At 40.2% G+C, this 15,980-nt stretch overlaps 3 pseudogenes; 1 reads left to right on the plus strand and 2 right to left on the minus strand.

The window, feature by feature from the left end:
• Positions 1-8,057: 8,057 nt before the first annotated feature.
• On the plus strand, positions 8,058-8,834 carry LOC139436823 (zinc finger protein 154-like; annotated as a pseudogene).
• A 2,074-nt stretch (positions 8,835-10,908) lies between these two features.
• Positions 10,909-15,387, minus strand: LOC131274343 (heat shock protein 105 kDa pseudogene; annotated as a pseudogene).
• On the minus strand, positions 11,679-11,799 carry LOC111765077 (small nucleolar RNA SNORA51; annotated as a pseudogene).
• Positions 15,388-15,980: the final 593 nt, after the last annotated feature.

A 15,980-nucleotide genomic window follows, 5' to 3' on the forward strand; every position in this document is an offset into this window, starting at 1 on the left:
GCAATACCTACTCTCCAGTTCATTGGACTTACCCAGATCAGTTAATAAAGAGGAGAGGCTTGTCAACCACCACACCAAGGAAATGAGAGAGTCTACTACTGCAAGGAGGAGAATCCCATCCATCAGCCATGTGGTATCTAAGTCCCCTCTCGATATGGAGATGGAATGAGCATCGCCATCCCAGGGTCCTCAGGATGGATGAATGAAATGTGGATTAGAGTGGACTTACTGGTATTCTAGTATAGAATTATTGTCACTCTAGCAATGGAAGACATTATATCCTTGATGTGGGAACAGTAGCCACAGGAGTTCCTGAAGACAGGGAGAGGGAAAAAGAGGTGTGATATGGGGGCATTTTCGGGACTTGGAGTTGTCCTGAATGATATTGCAGGGACAGATGTAGGACATTATATATCCTGCCATAACCCACTGAATGGATTGGGAGAGAGTGTAAACTACAGTATAAACTATAATCCATGCTGTGTAGCAGTGTTCCAAAATGTGTTCATCAAATGCAATGAACGTACCACACTAATGAAAGAATTTGTTGATGTGGGAGGAGTGGGGGTTGTGGGGAGTGGGATATATGGGAACCTCTTATATTTTTTAATGTAACATTTTGTGTGATCTATATATCTTTAAAAAAAAGATTTAGAAATCTTAAAAAAAAAAGGCAAGGAAGCAAGTATGCCTGGAGAGGAGTAAAATTTGCAGAAGAGTAGGAGATGAAGTCAGAAAGAAGTGACAGGTGGTGGACTTGGCCCAGTGGTTAGGTCACCCGTCTACCACATGGGAGGTCCGTGGTTCAAACCCCAGGCCTCCTTGACCTGTGTGGAGCTGGCCCATGTGCAGTGCTGATGCATGCAAGGAGTGCCCTGCCATGCAGGGGTGTCCCCTGTATAGGGGAGCCCCATGCGCAAGGAGTGAGCCCCGTAAGGAGAGCCGTCCAGCGGGAAAGAAAGTTCAGCCTACCCAGGAATGGCTCCACAAACATGGAGAACTGACACAGCAAGATGATGCAATGAAAAGAAACACAGATTCCTGCCCTGCCGCTGACAACAACAGAAGTGGACAAAGAAGATGCAGCAAATAGACACAGAGAACAGACAACTGGGGAGGGCGGGTGTGGGAAGGGGAGAGAAATAAATCTTTAAAAAAGAATTGACGGAAGGAAGAGCATTGTCAGGACTTTTGCTTTGATTTGGTGGGAGGGAGGAACCATTGAAGGTTCTCAGCAAGGTAATGAGGTGGTCCAAAAGGATCCATAGTTTCTGTTGGGAAATTAGATTTTAGGGGATGAGGTTGGAAGCTAGGAGACAATGTTAATCTTGTACATCTCCATCAGAGCACCTGGTGATCAGGTGCATTGTCAAATGAGCAGTAGTATTTTGAAAAGAATCTTTTTTTCTGAGCAGTAGGTCTCAACAGTGTGTTTAAATTATTCAGTAAACCCTGTTGTAACAGATGTGCTGTCTTCTAGTCTTTGTTGTTCCATTAACAGCACAGGCAGAGTAGATTTAGGGTCCTAGAATTTTCAGTCTGGTAAATGAGCATTGGATTCAACTTTAAGTCTCCATCTTCATTAGCCCCTAACAAGAGAGTCAGTCTGTCCTTTGAAGCTTTAAAGCCAGGCATTGATTTCTCCACTCTATCTATGAAAGTCCTAGATGGCACCTTCTTCCAATATAAAGCTATTTCTTCTACATTGAAAATCTGTTGTTCAATGTAGCCACCTTCTTCAATGATCTTAGCTAGTTCTTCTGGATAACTTGTTTTAGCATCTGCATCAGCACTTGCTGATTCACCTTACATTTTTATCTTATGGATATGGCTTCTTTCCTTAAACCTCATGAACCAACATCTTCTAGTTACACATTTTTCTTCTGCAGCTGCCTTACCTCTCTCATCCTTCATAAAATTGAAAAGAGTTAGGGCCTTGCTTTGAATTAGGCTTTGACTCAAGGGGTTGCTGCGACTGGTTTGCTCATATATCCAGACCACTAAAACTTTTTTCATATCAGCAACAAAGCTGTTTTGCTCTTTTATCATTCTTGTGTTCACTGAAGTCGCACTTTTTAATTTTCTTCAATAGTTTTTCCTTTGCATTTACAACCTGGCTCACTGTCTGGCACAAGAGGCTTAGCTTTCATCCTATCTTGGCTTTCAACATGCCTTCCTCATTAAGTTAATCATTTTCAGCTTTTGATTTAAAGTGAGAGGTGTCTGACTCTTATTTTCACCTGAACATTTAGGGACCATTGTAGGGTTATTATTTTTCATTAAAAAATTTTATTGAAGTTTGTCATTCATATATGAACATACATAAACAATAAGTGTACAGTAAAAGTTGTGAACTTACAAAACAAACATGAGTAACATCATACAGGACTCCCACACTTCACCCTACTGCAAACATTCTGCATCACTTTGAAACTTTTGTAACAAATTATGAAAGAGCATTGTCAAAGTATCATTACTAACTACAGTCCCTGTCTTACACTTGATGCATCTTTTCCCCACCCCACCCCACTGTTTTTGTTGTTGTTCATAAACCATATAGTTTATCTAAAATGTATAATCAATGGCATTTGGTATAGTCACAGAATTGTGCATTCATCATTTCAATTTATATTAGAGCATTCTCATTACTCCAAAAAAGAAGAAAAAACAACAAAAAACAAGCCACTATCATATGCACATTTTAGCACTATTAATTACACCTGCTATGAGGTGCTTTCACCATTTCTATTCATTTCCAAACATTTCCAAGCAACTTTTAACCAATTTAGTACAGATTAAATATCAATTTTCCATTCTCTAACCGAATTCTATTGTCTGGTGACCTATATTCTAGCTATTAACTCTGTGAGTTTACTTAATATATTTAGTTCATAACAGCACGGTTGTACAGTATTTGTCCTTTTGTGTCTGACTTGCTTCACTCAACATAATGTCCTCCAGGTTTATCCATGCTGTCATGTTCTTCATGGCTTCATTTCTTCTTAGGGCTGCATAATATTCCATCTTGTGTATACACCACAATTTCTTTATCCATTCATTGGTTGATGGACTCCTGGGTTGTTTCCATCTTTTGGAAATTGTGAATAATGTTGCTCTGAACATGGCTGTGCAGATGTCTGTTCGTGTTACTGCTCTCAGATCTTCTGGGTATATACCTAGAAGTGGTATTGCCAGGTCACATGACACATGTAATATTCAACTTTCTTAGGAAACTCCAAACAGTCCTACACCGTGGCTGTACCATTCTACATTCCCACCATCAGGGAATAAGCATTCCTAACTCTCTACATCATCTCCAATACTTGTAGTTTTCTGTCTTTTTAAAAGTGGCCATTCTAATGGTTGTGAAATGATATCTCATTGTAGCTTTTTTTGCATTTCCCTAATTGCTAGTGATGTTGGACATTTTTTCATGTATTTTTTTTTGCCATTGTATTTCTTCTTTGAGCAGATGTCTATGCAAGTCTTTTGTCCATTTTTTAATACAATCGATTGTCTTTTTATTGTTGAGTTTATCATGGATACTAAACCCTTATCAGATATGTGATTTCCAAATATTTTCTCCCAATGAGTTGGCTGCTTTTTCACTCTTTTGATAAAGTCCTTTAAGGTACAAAAGTTTCATTTTGAGGAAGTCCCATTTATCCATTGTTTCTTTCATTGCTTGAGCTTTGAGGTTTAAGAGACCCTCACCTACCACGAGATCTTGAAGATGCTTCCCGACATTATCTTCTAGTAGTTTTATAGTCCTGGCTTTTATATTTAGGTCTTTGATCCATTTTGAGTTGGTTCTTATATAGGGAGTGAGATAGGGGTCCTCTTTCACTGTTTTGGTTATGGAAATCCCATTCTCCTAGTACCATTTGTTGAAGAGACTGTTCAGTCCCAGTAAGGTGAACTTGGTAGGGTGTAAAAACCATTTGACCATCGAGGTAAGGGTCTATTTCTGGACTCTAATAATTCTATTCCATTGATCACTGTGTCTCTCTTTATGCCAGTATCATGCTATTTTGGCCACAGTAGTTTTGTAATATGTTGCTCTTCTTTTTAAAGATGTTTTTGGCTATTCAGTCCCCTTTCCCTTCCAAATAAATTTGGTAATTGCCTTTTCTATTTCTGTAAAGTAGGCTTTTGAAATTTTGATTTAATCTATAAATCAGTTAGGGTAGGATTGACATCTTCATGATGTATAGTTTTCCAGTCCGTGGACACGGAATGTCCTTCCATTTATATAGGTCTTCTTTGATTTCTTTTAGCAATGTTTTGTAGTTTTCTTTTTTCTTTTTTTGTAGTTTTCTTAATATGAGTCTTTTACATGTTTGGTTAAATTAATTTCTAGGTATCTGAGTCTTTTGTTGCTATTGTAAATGGATTTTTTCCCCTGATTTTCTCCTCTGATTGAGGAGGACTGGTAAGAGGACAGTGTGTATAGCAGAGAAATAGAGAAGGCTTAGGTATCTTACTCCACATGTGGTTCTGATGGTTGAGGTTGAAGCAAGGAACAGGGCAAGGTGGAGAGGCCTTCAAAGAAGGGCGAGGGCATTCCCCTGGCAGGTGGGTCGTTAGAGGTCCGAGGCAGGATGGAATCCTGATTGCTTTTGTTAAGCACTGACTGGATGCCATGTGCATAATGGCTTATGGGGAGGCTGAGGGAGGTACCTGTGGTAGGGACCAGGAAGTTTGCATTGGGCAGTTGGCGATAAGAGAGAGGTGTGGGCCACAGAGTGATATGCTCAAGGGAGAGAGTGAGAATTTATGGCCCTGGGAAATTGGTCCTAGAAGCTTAAGGGAGAAAGCTGAGCCCATGTTTGGTTGTGTCTGGGAGGCCTGATCTGGGGCACTCCTGGAGAATTTGCTGCCAGGCCTGAATCTTAGAAGTCATTTATTTGACCACCTGTCTGCAAGTTATGTGGGCTGACATAGTGGTCAGTAACACTGTGAGGAGAGAGGCCATTAGTGGTATTCGGGTCTCTTATCTTGTACGAATTTGGGGTCTGTAGAGCAGGGTGAACTGGAAATGGATGTTTGGGAGGATGGGTTGAGGGTCTTAGGGAAAGAAGTTGCTCAGGAACACCGTTATCCCCTTCATGGCAGGGCAGTTGACCTTCGAGGATGTGGCTGTGGACTTCTGGGAGGAGTGGGAGCTTCTTGATGAGATACAGAAACTTCTGTACCACGATGCGATGCTGGAGATCTTTGCACTTGTGGCCTCACTGGGTAAGTCACTCACATCTGGGCTGGGCTCTTTCTACCCCTTTTCTCCAGGGTCTGTTCTTTCCTTCCCACAGCCGGTCATTGGGCATTGCTCTCCTAGGTTTTCTTGTGTAGATACTGTAGGACCAAAGCTGGGCTGAAAGTACTTACCCATCCTCTCTCCAAGCGGCCCTAAAACCTGCTCCCATGAAGCCTCACAGAGATGATTTGGGGGTCAGGAATTTTTCAGTGAGCTCAGTGGATCCCACCAGGGTTGGCCTTACCCTGGCAAAGTGATTCTCCAAATTCACTACACCTCTCTGCTCCAGATTCTGGCCCCTTCTTCTCGCTGACATTTCTTCATGCCAACTGTGCCAGGAATTGCAGGCACCAACATGGATACCACTTGCAGGGAAAACTGGGCTATTCTTATAAGACATTCCTCCAGAGTTCTTTTTGTAATACTAGTTTTCTTTCCTGTGATCTGCTTTGGGCCAGTGTTGTCCATTCATTAGCCCTGTCTTTCCTCGAGGACTTGCATCTTCCAGGTTCCATGCAGTTATTGAAGAGCTGGGTGTAGAGACCTGGATGCCTGACAGAGTAGATAATGACCCAGTCATGGCACGAGGACCTCACATAGGGACTGGCCCTAGTAAATGGGAAATGCATGGTATCTCCCTATCATGCTGGTTTCAAATCATACTAGGAACCTGTCCAGTGCCCACCATTACTTTTTTCTCTCTCTCTCTCTTTTTTTAAAATGTTACAATCAAAAAATATAAGAGGTCCCCATATACTCCCCAGTCTCCTCACCCCACTCCTTCCACATCAACAACCTCTTTCATCATTGTGGGACATTCATTGATTGCATTTAGTGAATACATTTTGGAGCAATGCTGCACCACATGGATAATGGTTTACATTGTAGTTTACACTCTCCTCCAGGCCACCCAGGGGGCCATGGCAGGACATACAATGTCCAGCATCTGTCCTTGCAGTACTACCCAGGACAACTCCAAGTCCTGAAAATGCCCCCACATCATATCTTTTTCTTTTAATTATTTTTTTACTTTTATTTTTAAAGAAGCTATAGATTATGTTAATGTTACATCAGTAATATAAGGGATTCCCATATACCCCACACTTTCCCCTCCCACTGTTTTCCCCATTAACAATTATCTTTCATTATTGTAGCACATTTGTTACAGTTGATGGATATATATTGAAGCAATGCTAAAGGGGTAAATATTAAATACAAATTAATTTTTTGGTTAAGAATTTTCAAAATGAGTCAGGAGGTCATTACTGAGCTTAAAATTATGCACATCTCTGGAGGATCTTATTGACTTCTATAGTAAACTGTGCCTCAAGCAGGGGTGCTCCTGAAAGCTCTAGAGACACTATTATTTTTTGTACCAAGGACAGTGACCATAACTCATTTCAATCTCTTAGTCCCTATTCCTGACATTTTGCCTGCTTGTCATTTCCACTCTGACTTCTGGCCACTTCTCTGGTCTTAAGGTCTCACCTGTTACTCTTTCTGCAGTGCTCTCCAATATTGACCAGCTAATATGTTATTATGAGATATGTATCTATCCAAATAGTCCTTGAACACCAGCTACACAGTAGTAATTGGTTTTCCTCGATTGTAACACTCACCTCACAGCAGACAACGTCCTGCTAAAAGCCACCTGCAGAGAAATGAATTGGGGACCCTGGCTCTCCTTCCTGTGCTGGAGCCTATCATTGTTCTTTGTCCCACATTAGACCTCCCCATTGCATGATCTTTCTAGGGCCAGTAATGCACAGAAGATCCTTTCTCACTATAATGTTAGCCCCCTTATCCTCTCAGCAGTCCCAAGAATGTCCCCTCCCACCAAAGTCTACATACACTTAAGCGTTTCTCTGCTTTTGGGTTGTTGGCTTCGAACAGAGTATGAGGAGACATCTTCTCAAGAAATGTCACAGGTCAGGAATCCCAAGGCAGGTCCAATCACCCAGAAGGTCTACCCTTGTGAGATGTGTGTTCTAGCGACTTCTTTGTCTGCTTCTGTTGTTGTCAGGGGCACGGGAATCTGTGTTTCTTTTTGTTGCATCATCTTGTTGTGTCAGCTCTCCGTGTGTGCGGTGCCATTTCTGGGCAGGCTGCACTTCCTTTTGCCCTGGGCGGCTCTCCTTATGGGGTGCACTCCTTGCGCATGGGGCTCCCCTACGCGGGGGACACCCCTGCATGGCACGGCACTCCTTGCGCACATCAGCACTGCACATGAGCCAGCTGCACACGGGTCAAGGAGGCCCGGAGTTTGAACCGTGGACCTCCCATGTGGTAGACAGACGCCCTAACCGCTGGGCCAAGTCCGCTTCCCATGTTCTAGTCTTGAAAGACATTTTGCACCTGGCCAAGCACCAGGGAATATATCTTGAGCAGAAACTGCCCGTGTGTGGTACATGTGGGCAAAAACTCTGGTTCAATACAAGCATTCGCCAACATGAGAAGCAGCACAGTAGAAACATTTCAGAAGGGATGAGAACAAGGCTTCATTTGTTAATAGCTATAGAGCCCACATGTCAGAGAATCCCTTCACGTGGGGGAATGGTGGAAAGGACCTTCTCCAACCCCAGGCCACTCACAGCAAGGTAAGACCACTGACGAGAACTGACTGTAGAGAGGCTTCTCAGACTGGAGAAAGGCATTATCAGTGCACTACTGATAATGCCTTAAAATAAGCCAGAAAAACAGGCTTATTGAGCACCCTAGAGTCCACACTAGAGAAAGACCTTTTGAGTGCCAAGAATGTGGGAATCTCTCCAGTCATAACTCTAACCTACACCAAGGACGTCATATGGGTGTAAGTCCTTATGCATTCAGTGAATGTGGGAAGGCCTACAGCAAGAGCTCCCACCTTGTTTGGCACAAGAAAGTTCACACTGAAAAAAAGTTTTATAAGTGCAATGAATGTGTAAAAAGTCACAGCAGAAACACCTACCTTTTTATGCATAAAAACTTCACACTGGAGAAAGGCCTTATGAATGCAGCAAATGTGGGAAAACTATAGCAGCAAGCATACCCTTATTCAATACCAGAGAACCCATACTGGAGAAAGACCTTCTGAGTGCAGGGAATGTGGGAAATTGTTTTGCTATCATTTCAGCCTTATTGTGCACCAAAAATTTCACAGTGGAGCAAGGCTTTATGAGAGCAGTGAATGTGAGATAGCCTTCAGCTATAAACACAGACTTGTTCAACACCAGAAAATCCGCACTGGAGAAAGGCTTTATGAGTGCAGTGAATGTGGGAAATTCTTTAGCTGCAAAATCAGCCAAAATTCTGTTTTTTTGCACATCAAAGAGTTCACACTGGTAAACCATATGATTGCATCAAATGTGGGAAATTCTTTAGCCAAAACAGCCCCTTTCTACATCAGAGGATTCACACTGGAGCAAGGCCTTATGCATTTAGTGAATGTGGGAAAACCTTCAGCCTTAAATCTACACTTGTTCAGCACCAGAGAATACATACTGGAGAGAGACCTTATAAGTGTAGTGAATGTGGGAAATTCTTTAGCCACAAGTCCAGCCTCATCAAACATCAGAGCATTCACATAGGAGAAAAACCTTAAAGTAGAATGAGTGTGATAAAACCATTAGCCAAAGGCATGACCTCATTTGACATTGACAAGTTTACCTTGGGGGAAAAAAAACCCTTAAGAGTGCAGGAAATGTGTTGTCTCCTTGTTCAGCATAATAGCTGACATCAGAGGAAAGCTTTGATAGTAAGGTATTATCAGCCCAAAGTTGAATCTTATGCACACTGGGAATATTTGCTATGAGTGCCGGGAATGTGCAAAGCTTTCAAGAGCTGCTTTACACTTTCTAACCTGCCCAAGGTCTTTGTTTGTTAGGTCACTGCCAGTACCTGTGGCAAAGACCATCTTATCTCTTCAGCTGCAAATGTGAATCTGATTACCCTAATGTGATCAGGGAAGCAGACTTCTGTGTTCTTGCTTTCATTTTCTTGAGGAAATTTTGAGTGATTTGAGCATATTGGAACCCATCATAATTATATTCACACACACATTGGGTGTGGTTAATAGAGAATTGGGGGTGACTGTTGCACACTACAGAGGATGTGCCCCACCTAAAGGTGCTTCCACAAATATTCCAGTCACTATGGCTCTGTGGGATGAGGATGTAGATAATCCCATATTCTCAGGATCTTCAGACTTAACATCTCTTCTGTGGACAAAGTCCTGGCAGAGCAAATAATCTAAAGGTTTTCTGTATTCACATAGCCTACCTGGACTGTTCACTTAAAAGCCATTGCTGTACAGGCAAGAAAACAAAGGACTAAGAGAAGAGAGGTTTTAGTAGAAGTATGTGACTTCTGTGATTTTTGTGGAAACAGCCTTCATTACACATTAGTCTTACCTGCCCCAGCCAAGGGAGAAGAATTGTGATTAAGTCAATATATGCTAAATGTTCCTGTTTTCCAAGTGGATTGGGAATTCCATATTTTTACATCAAACCATTTTTTAAAGCTCTGTTGAGATATAACTGATGTGTAATATGTTTTAATACATGTATACACCCATGAAACTATCATTATAGTTTCATCATCCCCAAAGATATCCTCTTTTATAATTCCTATATCCCCCCTTCCCTGGATCCCCTTTCTCCATGACCACAATAGGCTTTTTTACATTTTCTAGAATTTTATATAAATGTAATCATAAAATGTTTTCTCATTTTTGTTCCTTTTTTCACAGAGCACAATTATTTTGAGACTCACCCATGTTGCTTGAAGGAGTGCTTCTTTTTAAAAAGAATTCTCTTGTATGGATATACCAAAATTTGTTTGTCCATAAATCTATTAATGGACATTTGATTTAGTCTAATTTAGGACTATTACAAAGAAAACTACTATGAACATTCATGTACTAGCCTTTCTCTTGGATTAACACCTAGGAGTAATAGGCCTAGGTCAAAGGTTTATCTTTTTACAAATTACAAATTGTTTCAAAGAGGTTGTATGATTTTACATTCCTACTAGCAGTGTCTGAGAATTACAGTTGCTCCACATCCTTGTAGTCATTTGGTATAGTCAGTCTTTTTAATTTTAGCCATTCTTATATGGTATGTTTCTCTATACTTTTAATTTGATTAGTGTTTGGAATGTTTATTTTGCTTATTGTGGCTAAGTGCTTGTTCCAGTCTTTTGCCCATTCAATTTTTTTCTTTGTTATATTATTGAGTTTTGAGAGTTCTTAATAACATCTGGAATTGAATCCTTCATTAGATATGTAATTTGTCAATATAATCTTCCAGTGTGTGGCTTATCTTTTCATTCTCTTAACAGGGTCTTTCCAATAGCAGACATTTTTTAATGTGGATGAAGTCCAGTGTATTATTATTTTTCCTTTTATTGAACATGTTTTTGGTGTTATATATAAGAAACGTTCTTAACCCAATGTGAACATTTTTCACCTGTGTTATCTAATGGAGATTTTACAGTTTTAGTTTTTAAACTTAGGTTTATAATACATTTTGAGTAAATGCTTGTATACTGTGTGAGATGTGGAATCAAAGTTACTTTCTGTTTCAATGCATTTTTAATTGTGTTGACATACGCATATATAAAAAACAGAAAATTTGCTGTTTTCACCATTTAAGTGTACAATTCAGTACCATCACCACAATGTATTACCAAAACCCTTTTATTTCCCCAAGCAGAAATGCTGAATCCACTAAGCAGTAACTCCCCATTTTCCCTGCCTACCAGTCCCTGGCAACCTCTAGTCTACTTTCTGTCTCTATGAATCTGCCTGGATATAAGTGGGATCATATAATACTTCTCCTTTTGTGTCTGTCTTATTTAAGTTAACACAATATTTTCAAAGTTAATCCATGTCTTGGCGTGTATTAAAACGTCATTCTTTTTCATGGCTGAATAATATTCCACTGCATGTATGTGCCACATTTGGTTGATCCATTCATCTGTTGATGGATGCTTGGGTTGCTTCCACCTTTGCTGCTGTGTACATTAGTGTACAAGAATCTGAATTCCTGCTTTTAATCTCTGAGGTATATAACTAGAAGTGGATTTGCTGGGTTATGTAGTTTATGTTTTCTGTTTAACTTTTGAGGAATTGCCAAAGTGTAGTCATTCTTGTGGGTGTGAAGTGATATCTCATTTTGGTTTTGAATTGCATTTCCCTAACGACTAAGAATGTTGACCAGTTTTTTAATGTGCTTATTGGTCATTTGTATATCTTTAAAGAAATGTCTACTCAAGTTCTTTCCCCATTTTTAAATTGGGTTATTTATTTTTTGCTATTGTTATTGAGTTGTAGAAGTTCTTTAAATATTCTAGATATTAAACACTTATCAGTTATATGCTTCGCAACTCTTTTCTCCCATTCTGTAGTATGTATTTTCACTTTATTGATATTATCTCTTTTTTTCTCCCATGTCCCCCATTCATAGGTGCAAGGCCTGGGCTGAGGTGTATATGGGGTTGGCTCACTCTGCCTCCTTTTTCTATACAGTCAGTGTAAGAACACAGCCTGTGGTAAGCACCAGGAGACCTTGATATTATGTTTTGATGCACAGAAGTTTTAAATTTTAATGAAGTTCAATTTATGTAATTTTTTCTTTTGTTGTTCATGCCATTGGTGTCATATCTAAGAAATCATTGCCAAATCCATGGTCATGAGGGTTCCCCTGTTTTCTTCTAGTTTTAATGTATAGGTCTAATGTATAGTTCTAGTTTTAATGTATAGGTCTTTCATCCATTTCATGTCAAATTTTGAATATGGTATAAGGTAAGGTTCCAACTTCCTTCTTTTGCACATGTATATTCAGTTTTCCTAGCACCATTTGTTGAAGGGATTATTCTTTCCCCATTTAATACTTGGCACCCTTTTAAAATATTAGTTGGCTATCAATGTGAGTTCATTTCTGGACTCTCAATTCTGTTCCATTTTCTATATATCTATCATTTTGCCAGTATCATAGTGTTTCCCCCACTCCACCTTTGTGGCTTTTTGCTTGTTGTATGCTTGTGTCCATTCACTGCATGCTTTTCTGGTGTTTTTCTTATTCCTTGTCTCCCTTTTTGTTGCATCACCTTGCTGAGTTGGCTCTCTGTGGCGCTTGCGGGCAGGGCAGCACTCTGCGGGGCTTGCAGGCGAGCTTGCCTTCACAAGGTGACCCGGGACGTGAACCCAGGGCCTCCCATATGGTAGATGGGAGTACGTGAACCCAGGGCCTCCCATATGGTAGACAGGAGCCCAACTGATTGAGCCACAGACGCTTCCCTATCATAGTGTTTTAATTACTGTAGCTTTAAAATTGGGAAGTATGACTCCTCTAACTTTGTTTTCCTTTTTCTTTTTTTTAAAGATTTATTTCTTTCCACCTCCTCATTGTTTACAATTGCTGTGTCTGTCTTCTTTGTTTCTTTGGGAGGCACCGGGAACTCAACCTGGGACCTCCGATGTGGGAGGGAGACACCTAATCACTTAAGCCACCTCTGTTCTGTGATTTGTTGTGTCTCTCATTATGTTCTTTTTCCTGTGTCTCTTCTTGCATCATTTTGTTGTGTCTGCTTGACATGCCTGCCCATCACGTCAGCACACTGTCTTGCCCTTCTTCTCTAGGAGGCACCGGGAACCTCTGCTCCCTGCTTTGTTGTGTCTCTCATCATGTTTTTCTTCTTGTATCTTTTGTTGCATTATCTTGTTGTGTCAGCTTGCCATGCCTGCCTGTTGTGCCAGCTTGCTGTCTTCTTTAAGAGGCACTGGGAACTGAACCACAGACCTTCCATGTGGTAGGTGGGAGCTCAATCACTTGAGCCACATCTGCTTCCCTTCTTTTTCATTTTTTAAAGATATTTGGTCTCCCTTGTTATTCCATATGAATTTAAGTTTCACGTTTTCCATTTCTGAAAAAAAAAAGGCTGCTGGGACTTGACAGAGATTTCATTGAATCTATAGATTGCTTTAGGTAGTATTGACATCTTAACAATATTAAGTAGTTCAATCCATGAACCTGGGATGTCTTTCCATTTATTTATGTCTTCTTTAATTTATTTCTGAAATGTTTTATAGTTTTCAATGTATAAATATTTTGCCTCCTTGGTTAAATATCTTCCTAGGTAATTTTTTTCATCTATATGCTATTGTATGTGAAATTTTCTTCATTTCTAATTTGGATTGTTCATAGTTGGTGTTTAGAAACAATTGATTTTTGTGTGAATTCATTTATTAGCTCTAATAGTTTTGTGTGGAGTCTTTGGGATTTTCTACATATGGAATCAGGTCATCTGTAAATAGAGATAGTTTCACTTCTTCCTTTCCAATTGGGATGCCTTTTATTTCTTTTTCTTACCTAATTGCTCTGGGTAAAGCATCCAGCACAATTTTGAATAGCTGTGGTAAAAGCAAATATTCTTGTCTTGTTTCTGATCTCAGGGGGAAAGTGTTCAGTCTTTAACCATTAAGTATGATGTCAGTTGTCGGTTTTCATAAATAGTCTTTACTATGTTGAGGAAGTGTCCCCTCTATTTTTACTTCTCTGATTTTTTAAAAAATCATTAAAGGGTACTAGATTTTGTCAAATGTCTTTTCTGTGTCAGTTGAGATGATACTTATTTTTTTTTCCTATCATTCTTTTAATGTGGTATAATTCATTGTTTAATTTTCTTATGTTGAATCACCCTTGCATTCTTGGGATAAATCCCACTTAGTTGTGGTGTGTAATCCTTTTAATAACTGTTGAATTCTATTTGATAGTGTGTTGTTGAGGAGTTTTGCTTCTATTCTTTTTTTTTAATCCTCAGTTTATTGACTCACCCTAATTTGAGGAATCCTTATCTCCCCACAGCCTTATGGATTTGAGTTACTTCTGTTTGCTCTCTAACTAGGCAAGGAACTATGTTCATTACATCAAACACCACAGTGAAATAAAATGGAGCTTGTTCAAGGAATGAGCACCAGAAGAGGGCCCAGAAAGAAGAACCTGCAGAGTGTATCTCTGACTACTGCTTCATCTGTGTTAAGGGTTGTGCTGATTGATGTCTTTTCTGAAGAATTTAGCAATTTTTTCTTTCACAGCTGGAATTTTTGTAGTGCCTTCAATGTTCTTAACAGCACTCGGCATCTTCTACTTTTAGCTGAGTTTGTTCCATCAACGAATAAAGAGGTACTTCTATCTTTTGCAGAAGGTCAGCACCGAGTTCTTCAAACTGTGATCTGTTCGTCTTTCCCAAAATATATTTATTTATCATTCATAAAGGTCTTGATATTCAGGGGCAAGTCTGTGCTGATTGAGCTCAGTTGCTTTTTCAATTTTTCACACTCCTGATACAGACAAAGGAATGCTCGAATTTTGGATTGTGCATCCAACTTATACTTGGTCTTAAATTCTGCACAAAAATATTCCACTAACTTTTTGTCAAAGTTTTTCCTCCCAAAAAAGGATAAAAAACTGTTCCCAGTACCTTCAATTTTCTCTTCTTAAAGGAACATTTAGATACTTGAAAAGCTGAGGGTCCCATATCAACAAAAACCACTATCTGAGGTTTCTCATCCAGGCTTGGGAGATCCTGCCTATAAATTCCATAATTCAAAGCAACAGCAGGCATGTCATTCATCATTCTCAAACAGTTGAAGCCAACAATCTATGCAGCGTCTAACACGGACCACCTCTCCGCATCTGTGAAGGAGGAGGGCACTGATATAACACAATCCGTTACTGGTTTCTTGAGGTTGTTTTCAGCAGTTTCCTTTAACTTAGTCAACTACGTGGCTGTTATCTGTTCCACACTAAAAAGATGCTGCTCATCCATGTACATGACCTTCATTCCAACTCCATCATTTTTCATTGGAACCAAATCATAACGTAAGTTTTCCTTCTCCTTCTGAACAAAAGGGTCATTGAATGCTTGGCACTGAAATCTCTTAAAGTTGGACACCACGTTGTTTGCATGAGTGATTTGCTGATTTTTAGTGGCAAATCCAATTGTTCTGTTTTTTTTTGTTTTTTTTTATCCAAAAGATATGACTGATAGGGTGCTCTGTTAATGGAACTCGTTGTGATAGTCTTGATGCCCTTGGCCCAGGCCCCCACAATGTAGCAGCTCTGCAAGCTTACGTCCAGCCCCACCACCTACATGGATGGCTTGCAGCGCTCTTCCTGCCACTGTCCTGTCCTGCAGACAAACCCACCCCAGCCAGGCGGTCAGCTCTGTGACTACCTGGCAGCTGGTAAAGCAGTCAGCATGGGAAAGGCATGCCCAGTGTTCGCAGGCCACAGCTGCTCGCTCACCAGTGCCTGTGCCCAGCTACTGGCCATGCTTCTGTTCTTCAAGGAAATTTGCCTCTAATTTTCTTTTCTTGTGATATCTTTTTTTTTTTTTTTTTTAATTTTTTAATTTTTTATTGACTTTGTAATAATATTACATTAAAAATATATATGTGAGGTCCCATTCAACCCCACCCCCCCACCCCCCCTCTCCCCCCCCCCCAACAACACTCGTTCCCATCATCATGACACATCCATTGGATTTGGTAAGTACATCTTTGGGCACCTCTGCACCTCATATACATTGGTTCACATCATGGCCCATACTCTCCTCTATTCCATCATGTAGGCCCTGTGAGGATTTACAATGTCCGGTGATTACCTCTGAAGCACCATCCAGGGCAGCTCCATGTCCCGAAGACGCCTCCACCTCTCATCTCTTCCTGCCTTTCCCCATACCCTTT

Source organism: Dasypus novemcinctus, chromosome 18 (genome assembly GCF_030445035.2).
Source record: "Dasypus novemcinctus isolate mDasNov1 chromosome 18, mDasNov1.1.hap2, whole genome shotgun sequence".
NCBI lineage: Eukaryota > Metazoa > Chordata > Mammalia > Cingulata > Dasypodidae > Dasypus > Dasypus novemcinctus.